This window comes from Thermobia domestica, chromosome 6, assembly GCF_964235325.1.
Source record: "Thermobia domestica chromosome 6, izTheDome1.hap1.1, whole genome shotgun sequence".
NCBI lineage: Eukaryota > Metazoa > Arthropoda > Insecta > Zygentoma > Lepismatidae > Thermobia > Thermobia domestica.
Window position 1 is genome coordinate 55999979 of NC_137459.1, and position 9423 is coordinate 56009401.

Here is a 9423-nt window from a genome sequence, read left to right on the forward strand (position 1 = left end):
CGTCTCTTTCTAAAGCTATTTACACACTTTCTGAACGAATAGTGCTTCCAGCGAAAACGCATACTCGAGTTTCTCTCACTAAACGTTATGACATAGGAGGGAATAAGAACCCTTTAGTGCCAAATATTTCTTTGCAGAATAAATTAGAAATTTTTATTCCTTTTTGTGTGTTGTCACCATCTCAGCCTTGTGTATGGATTACGAATCCTACTGTTAAAGACATAACGTTAAACGAGGGTCAAGAAATAGGGTTAGCCGAAGAATTTGAAGAAATATCAGAGGAAGACTCTGCTTATCTAGTAGGTCAAATTCAGGAGGAATTGTCACCGGAAATTTTAGAAAAAAGAAAACTGTTTGACAGGTCACAAATTCAGGTTAACCCCGAACTTTCTGAAAGTGATAAAGAGAAATTTTATGATCTCGCTTATCGTTATAGTGATATTTTTATGTGGCACGATCAAGATTTTTCTTTTGCTAAGGATTATGAATATCAAATCCAGCTCAAAGACAACACGCCTATATGCAAACCAGCCCTACCTATACCGTATCACTTGCGCGCTGTAGTTAAAAAACAGCTGGACAATTTATTACAAAGAGGGATCATTTCGAGAACTATATCCCCATGGAACTCACCCATTCTCTTAGTTAAAAAACAGGTGATTATCGTTTTGTTTCTGATTTTCGGGCTGTAAATGTAAACTGTAGGGTGGATTCCTTTCCTATTCCTAGCATGGAGGACGTGTTAAATCGTGTTTTTGGAAAGAAATACATTACAATGTGTGACCAAAAAGATGCCTTCTTCCAAATCCGCATTACAGAAGATAGCAAACCAATCACAGCATTTTCTGTTCCGGGGGAGGGATCCTTTCATTATAATGTGGTTCCCCAGGGATTACTTTGTTCTTCTGCGGCGTTGAACCGGCTCATAAAACTGACATTAGCCGATATTCCATCGCCCCACATATTGAATTACCTAGATGACTATTTTATAGTATCCGACACCATACCGGAAATGTTAGAATTATGCACATTACTTTTTGATGCTTTTCGCAAGCGAGGTTTAAAATTGTCTCCAAAGAAAACCAAGTTTGCACAGACTTCTGTAGTTGTTCTTGGACATAAAGTAAATAAATATGGTATTTCTGTTTCTGACAAAGTGATTGACACTATAAAATGTTACAAACGTCCAAAAACTAAAAAACAACTCAAATCATTTTTCGGCACTTGTAGTTTTGTGAGACGCTTTGTAAAGAATTTCAGTGAAATTTCAGCTCCTCTCTTACAATTACTTAAGCGTGATGCTAAATATAGCTGGAAAAAGCCACAACAGGATGCTTTTGAAAAACTCAAAGAAGCAATCATAAATTCACCAACTTTAATGAACTATCACCCCAACAGACCATTATTTCTGTACACGGATGGATGTAAATCTGGGGTGGGGGCGGTTGCTAAGCAACCAATTGATGATAACCCTAACAGTGAATTAGTTCCTATTGGGTATTGTTCCCGGTCTCTAAACGCCACAGAAAAAAATTACTCAATATATGAGATTGAGCTTCTTGGGGTGCTATATGCACTACGTTCTTTTCGTTACTGGCTCATCGGAAGACATTTTTTTCTAAAAACAGACTGTAGAGCGATCACATTTCTGAAACAATCTAAAAATGTTAGTGGCAAGCTAGCTCGGTGGCTTTCTCAACTAGAACAATTTGACTTTACAATATCCCATGTCTCAGGAACCGCCAATATAGAAGCCGATAATATCAGTCGTTTTGCTTCCAATAAAAGAGATCTCGAAGATGAAAAGTTAAGTTCAGAGGACCCCTGTGTTTTTTTTCTAGAAGATAATACCGATATTAATATTAGCGAAGCTCAGAGAAAAGATAATGTTCTTAAGCACATTATTGACTGGCTTGAGGGCAAATCTAAAGACAATCAGTATGAAAGACAAGCTTCCTGTTATGAATTGCGCAATAATATTCTTTACAGAAAAAACAAAACACCTATGGGTATGAACTACTTGCTTGCCATTCCTTTGTCATTGCGGGAAACAGTTTTTAAGAAATGTCATGAGGAGATTTTGGGAGCCAATCACTCTGCTTTTAGTAAAACATATAAATTATTAGTTAACAGTGTATATTTTCCTGACATGAAACGTTTTGTATATAAACGCTGTAGAGAATGCCTTCACTGCCAAATGTTAAAGAAAAGAGTTGGTTTGAGTTATGGTAAACTGCAAACTCACCCTAGTGTTATGCCCTTTTACCGGCTTTATTTGGACGTAGCTGGGCCTTATTGCACTAACAATATTTTGAAACACAAATATTTTGTGGTCTGTGTGGATGAAGCCACAAGATTTTGTATAACAGCTAGTATTCCAGACACCACTGCCAATACTTTGGCATCATTCCTTTTTAATGACGTCATTTTAAAATATGGGTTATTTTATGAACTCTGCCTAGACAGGGCAGCTGCTTTTACAAGCGCCATATTTAAGGAATTGTGCAATATTTGTGGTGTTACGTTGAAATTTGCAGACGTGAAAGCACATTTTTCTATTGGGCTCGCTGAGGTAACAATACGTAATTTGGAACAAAAATTGAAGCTCAACATTGACCCAAATAATTCAGGAAACTGGGTGGAGTTACTTCCCAAGGTTACATTCAGCCATAATATTTCTATTAACACAAGTATGGGATACTCCAGTTTTGAACTACTCCATGGTTTCAAACCAAGGTTAATACATCAAGCTATGTTTGACACACAGTGTCAATTTCAGGACAACGCAGTCAGGCTATCTCATCTTAATGATATTCGAGAGCAGGCTGCTGAAAAATTATTCAAAAGGTTCCAAACTTCTGCGAAATCATATGACAAGCGTCATAAACAAGTGCAATTTCAGAAGGGAGATCTTGTTTGGATATATGTAGATAACATGAAACGGGGCCAGACACGTGCTTTCACTGGGAAATACATTGGACCAGGTGAGATACAGGGCAAGAATAACGAAAATAGTTACTTCGTTAAATTCACTACTGGCACAGGAAGACAGAAAATAGACTCCATTACGGTTGACCGTCTTAAGAAATATTACCCTCCGTCGCCTCTGGACGAGTTAGGAGATCACGACCATCAACGCAAGAAGCCTCCCACCAGTGACGATATTGAAGCCAGAGACTCAGCTATTCAAGGAGAGAACGTACCCCCTGAGGAGAACTGCACAGAAGATGAGGAGGGACGGAATCAGCTGTCTCCACGGAATGATGAAGAGGAAACAGGCTTACCAACATCTAGATTTATTATTGAATTCACTGGAAGGAAATAGGGAAAGGAAGAAAAAGATGATCAAACTGACAATTACACGTGCCTCAATATCGTTAATGCCATTTCTATGCTCCATTTACCGGCGTGGGATGTCACAGCCAGACGTACGCTACATAATGCACCTAAAGTTCCTTCAAAATTTGGTGTGAACACTGAGATCAATTCTAAAGTAGCTTTGTACCATGGAAGCATTGTAGAACTCCAGGGTGATGCCATTATAAACCCAAGCAACACGGATTTATTACCCATAGGGGGCGCAGACAGGGCAATACACTTAGCAGCAGGGCCACAATTAACTCAAGAATGTGCACGCATTGGGAAATTAAAAGAAGGTTCGTGCATAATTACAGAAGGCTTCAATCTTCCAGCTAAACACGTAATACACACTTGTGGACCTAAAGGTGAAAATAGCAAATCATTACAGTCTTGTTACGAGAAAATCTTATTTAGTGTTTTAAACAATGATTTTCGTACAGTTGAATTGCCCACTATTTCAACAGGTGCATTTTTATATCCTAAAACACCAGCATGTCACATAGCCTTAAGAACTGTGAGAAATTTCTTGGAGGAAAATTTGGATTCCATAGATAAAATTATTTTTTGTGTTTACGATGTACAGAATAAACGAATCTACGAACATTTGATGCATGAATATTTTCCTGTGGTGTAAAAAAAAAAAAAAAAAAAAAAGTAAGCTTGAGCATATGAGTGAATAAGCTAATCTTATTATTACGATACATTAGTAATGTATAGTGAAGTATTGATACTCTATTTTTGATAATTTTGAAACTACTTTTTAGTTTCTGTGGGATATTTTTATAATCCTTTTATTTTGAGTATTATTTATTGTGTATGAGTAGTGGGTTGCATGACAAGTGTTCTTTGAATATGTTTTATATTCTTTCTTGACCTTTTTGTTGGTCGTTTTTTTTCACTGTCAGTGAGCCTTCAAGTAACATGGAAATAAATAAATAAATAAATAAATATGTACATATTAGACGAAATAAGGGAAAGAAGCACTCAAATGTTTCTAGTGCTGTATATAGTAGATAATTTTAATATTGTTTTATTATTGCTCATAGCTCTTCACCATGAAGTTAAGAAGTAAACACAGGAATACTGTTTCAAATCTATATTTAATTGTAGAATTAGGCATGATTTCTATTCTAATGTGCCACTTTTCTCACTTTGTTGCAGGCAAAATATCTCATTCTGCTTTTTTGTGACGATAACTGCTATCACTACAGTAGCAACTTTAGAATTCAGTATTTCGTCTGGATTTTATTTTAAAAAGTTAAGTAATATGGTCACCTATCAACACTCAGTACCATTAACTTTCAATATCAGTTTTGTGTTCCCGGAGAAATTAAACTCTTCTACGTTGTATAAATTTTTACACTGCAATACACAACAGTATTATCACATGGATGTATGTAAAGCCGCAGATACGCTTAAGCAATTACACGATCACATTTTGAAAAACTTTTTGCATATACCGAAACCTATGTTTCATAAGCCGGCACCTAAGAAATCTAAGAGAGCGTTATTGGGTTTTATTGGCAATCTTCTAGGATATTGTTGTGATGTAGCTGAATCATCAACTGTAGATGCTTTGCATCAAAAGGAAGAAAAGTTAGAAGAAACTGTATTGCAAGTTCAAAAGCAATTAATGAAAAATAACATATTTTTACAGAACTCATCTCAAGAACTTTCAAATTTTCAGGCTCAAATTCAAAACAACTTTCAGAGAATTAGAAATGTTTCCCAACACATTGTAGAACAAGAAAAAAGATTAGGCAAATCTCTTAACACGCTAGATTCTAAAGTGACGGCTGAATCGTATGCTTTTATCTCCGAATTTTATGAAATCACGGCACAATTTTTGAAATTTTTGGAAATTTATAAATATGATTTATTAGTAGAAAGCTGTAGAGATGGCAAACTCAATGCCAATACTATACCATATGATGTTCTTGATGCACAACTATTAGCTTTAGAATCTACTCTTATTAAATCTGGGTTCGTTTTAGCCATTGATAGAAACCTATTAGAAATTCGTTACACTATTTCAACGCTGTCATGCTCTATAACAAAAAATTACATATTTTTGCAACTGAAAATTCCTATCCTGTAAAAAGATTCTAGCTTTGAAATTTTTTCTGTAAGAAGTATACCGTTCGCAATTAGAAACCAAACATGTGTCGTCAATTTGGAACCTGTCATTGTAGCCGTTCAAAACAAAAATACTATAATTCCCATAATAGGATCTGATATACTTGGTTGCCAGTTTCGAACTACTCGCTTATGTAAAATTCCCAACCACGTTATTACAAATTCTCGCCAAACAGAATGTATTACGCATGGATATAGAGGACAAACTGTAAAGGATATTACTTCTACTTGCGATTTTCGATGTGAATCAGTCACAACAGTTCAAATAATGGAATTAGATGACCACCAATATTTATTAACGCACCCTCCAAAATTTGTTACCCTATGGAATAATAGTATCCCAACCAACCTCTCATTACCTGATCACTTGAATTTTGGTGCTGTACAGATAACTCTACCGTGTAACATCAAATTGGAAGTCACTCAGCATCTCTTCGTAAAAACAAATTTTCCCTGCTTCGATAATGATTTATAAAAACCTAAACTTCTACATTTATTTCCGGCAATGATTGTAAACAATGATTTATTTCTCGTTGGACAAAAATTCAAACCCAATGTTTTCTTTAATGTCAATACATTAGTGAATGATTTATGGATTTCATCTGTTAGCCACATGAATGTAACGCCTTTTTCATTGGTTGAAACATCATTCGAACGTCCTATCTTTGAACATGAATGGTTTGTTCCCGGAATCATTTTTCTTTGGCAATTAATACTCACCATTTACGTAATTTACGTTCTCAAACAAAACAAAATGTTAATTCTGCCATTTTGTTCCAAGCCTGTGAGAGCAATGGAATTATCTTCGGCGTTTCAAAGCTTTTTAGGAATTACTGACCTGCTCATCTTTATAACCCTAGTTCTCATGTTATTTGTATTAATAAAAATCTTCCGATTACTACAAAAGAAACCATCATCTCTTCATCGTACTTTTCCAAGATTTTTGCCTGCTACTGCTAGAAACAATGCCTCAACGGAGACACGCGAGGACTTGCATCACTCCACGCTAGAACTCACTCCGAGAAATATCTCAGCATCGTATTTAAACAATTATATCCCTTATGTGTAACGTATTTTAGCTCGTGGTATCCCAGTCATTTAACTAATCTGGAATAGTGCTACTCTTCATATACCGTTACCGAGTAGTCCGCGGTATATCGGACTTTTCAGGCACTTAGTAGAGGAAATGCTACTAACCAAATTAGTTAATCTAATTGTATCCTCCCATATTCTAACACTCCCACGAATATCAATTTTAACTAACACAAACTTATACGAATATCTAAACTTAGAGAGATTTTACTTTGCATATGTATAATATATATATTATTTATCTTATATGTTATTTATTATTTATAATTTATCTTATTATATTACATATATTCATATATTTATTTTATATATCACAATTTGGTTAAGGAATCATATAATTATTGTATATAAACAAGTTACAATTAATTTTTCTTTCAAATGTCATTTTTTTCCTTCCCACTTAACCCCTCACTGGTATCTCAGCCATAATCTATATTAATAATCCCATATTAGAATTATTACACTTACCTCCCATCAAGATTGCATAACACCACACTTCCTGATGTACTATAAACTAATTCGTTTTATTTTTCTTTCATGTAAAAAAAAATCTGAATCAGCGCAACCTGGAATTCTATCCTTCTACATCTTCAGTTTCTACGTAGTAATGGGAGCATCCGCCAGAGGGCAACCTTCGACAACATATTATAATTAATTCATACCTGACCGCCATCTTAAGGACATTGGAGAATTACTACAGCATCTTTGGGTCATCAACACTCTTCTCCAGGAGAACAGAAATTTTTTTCAAAATCGTCGTGGAGAAATAGAGCAGGGAGTGTAGAGGATATCAGGCTAAGCGCCTATTTTGAATTCTCCCTGTATGTTGTTATTGTTCTTCAAACAAGAAATTGTAATTATTAAATAATAAAGAAGAGACTTCCCTATGTTGTCACCTCATCCCAATACAAATTCATGCTTACCATTCTCTTCCTAGTTTCCGTAACTTCACCAAAACAAACTCAGCCACGCCGTTTCAGCAATTAAACTTCCCTATTAACCAACATAATTGTGATGAGCTAGTCATCCACGTGCGGAGCACCAGGAAGAAGCGAAAGCTAGGAAGTAGAACAAAACCAGGGGACACGGAACCCTCGAGGTGAGAAGTGTGACAGAAGCCGCCAGAAACATACTTTGGACCCCTATTCAGAAGAGTCGTCGTAACAGCAATTGAGAGACGGTCGGCACGCCTGGGCCCTCACCATCCACTGCATGACAGAGGTGTCATTCCGAAGAGGCCAGGACATCTGAAAGCTGTTGCCCTGAGATCGAGAGGTTCTTCACTCTCGAACGTGAGGTCCGGGATCGATACCAGACGGAAACACCCAACGGATTGGAGGATAAGGCTTCACCCGATAATTGAAGAGGCTCATCATATCGAAATGGCTGAGGTACAGTAAAACCCTTTCCTTTCCTAACCTTTGTGTCTCTGTGATTTCTTCTATTAGAAAACATGCATTTCATTTCATTCATCCCCAATTAATTAATTCAGCGCTGTACTGCTCAGATCCCCACGTACTTTCTCTCTTGCCATGCGAAGTGTTATCCCCACATTCTTTCAGTAAAGAACTGATAATTGAGCAAATAACTGTGGTTGTAACCCCACAGTTCAGTACAGCAAGAATATATATATATATATATATATATATATATATATATATATATATATATATATATATATATATAGTGGAAGAGAGAGAGAGAAAGATGGAGAGAGAGAGAAGAATTTTGTTTGTAAAGATCTCTGGTAACTGAAGAATGTATTATTCATTACTTTTTACTACGTAACTTGCATTTAAAGTTAGAATCAATTGGCAAAAAAATAACGTTTCGTCTAATTACATTAGCTGAAATAAAATAAATGCCCGTGTGGTTTCAGTAGTACCCGTTGCTCTTCTACTGCCGTTGGAACGAACCTTTCCAGCGATGCATGACCTTATACACACATTCACCACTGCAAACATTCGTTCCAAAAGCAGCTAATATCAGAGAAGCCTGAAAGTTGGTCGAACTTCCTTTTTGAGAATACTCATACATGCTCGTGGAATTGATGAATCTACTATGTTCAAATTTGTCAGATTAATTCCTCAGCAGTGTGCTTAAACACACATACCATATCAAGACTAATATCATCTTTATACTGTATACTAACATAATGATTTCATTTACTTTTGAAATTGTTTTTCTCACTTTTGAAAACATTCTCAACAAAGTTATTTATATCTTGCATGCTAAAACATAAATGTTCTATTTCGTTCTGGTGTAACCTCTTACAAGTAAATAGAATTCTGTCGAATTTTTCAACTAAAAAACCCCTACAATACTTACAAGCGATGCAAAATAGGAGCAATGTTGTGAACCGAATATAATTTATATATAGGATAATTTTCAAAAAATGAAACAAATGTAAGCAACTAAACAATTTTGCAATATTCTTGACACGTTAATTTTCAGGCTGGAAAATCAACAGAGAAACTAAGACCTGGAACGACAGATGGAAGTGAGATAAGAACCACACAAGATAATACTGAAAATTCTATTTGGATATCTCAACTGAAAGTACATACAGAGATCTTATGGCCATGCAAAACAATTTTTATACTGTTATTTTAAAGCCCTCCACTTACACCTGCCAGCGATTTTTTTAACGATTTAAGGCAGTCGCTTTTCTCTAAGATATTTTCAGTGGAATATATTTTTTGTTTTTGTGTATCTATTTCTCATTTTTCTTTATTGTTCCAGAATAGGTCGACGGAAGTTTTATATTTACATTTTTGTGCATTTGGTTTCTAAAGTCTAATCAGAGACGTGATTCTAATTTTTTGTTGAACTTAA

General features: G+C 35.5%; 1 pseudogene; it reads left to right on the forward strand.

Moving 5' to 3' along the window:
• The first annotated feature begins 3391 nt into the window (after window positions 1-3391).
• On the forward strand, window positions 3392-3994 carry LOC145687186 (ADP-ribose glycohydrolase MACROD2 pseudogene; annotated as a pseudogene).
• Window positions 3995-9423: the final 5429 nt, after the last annotated feature.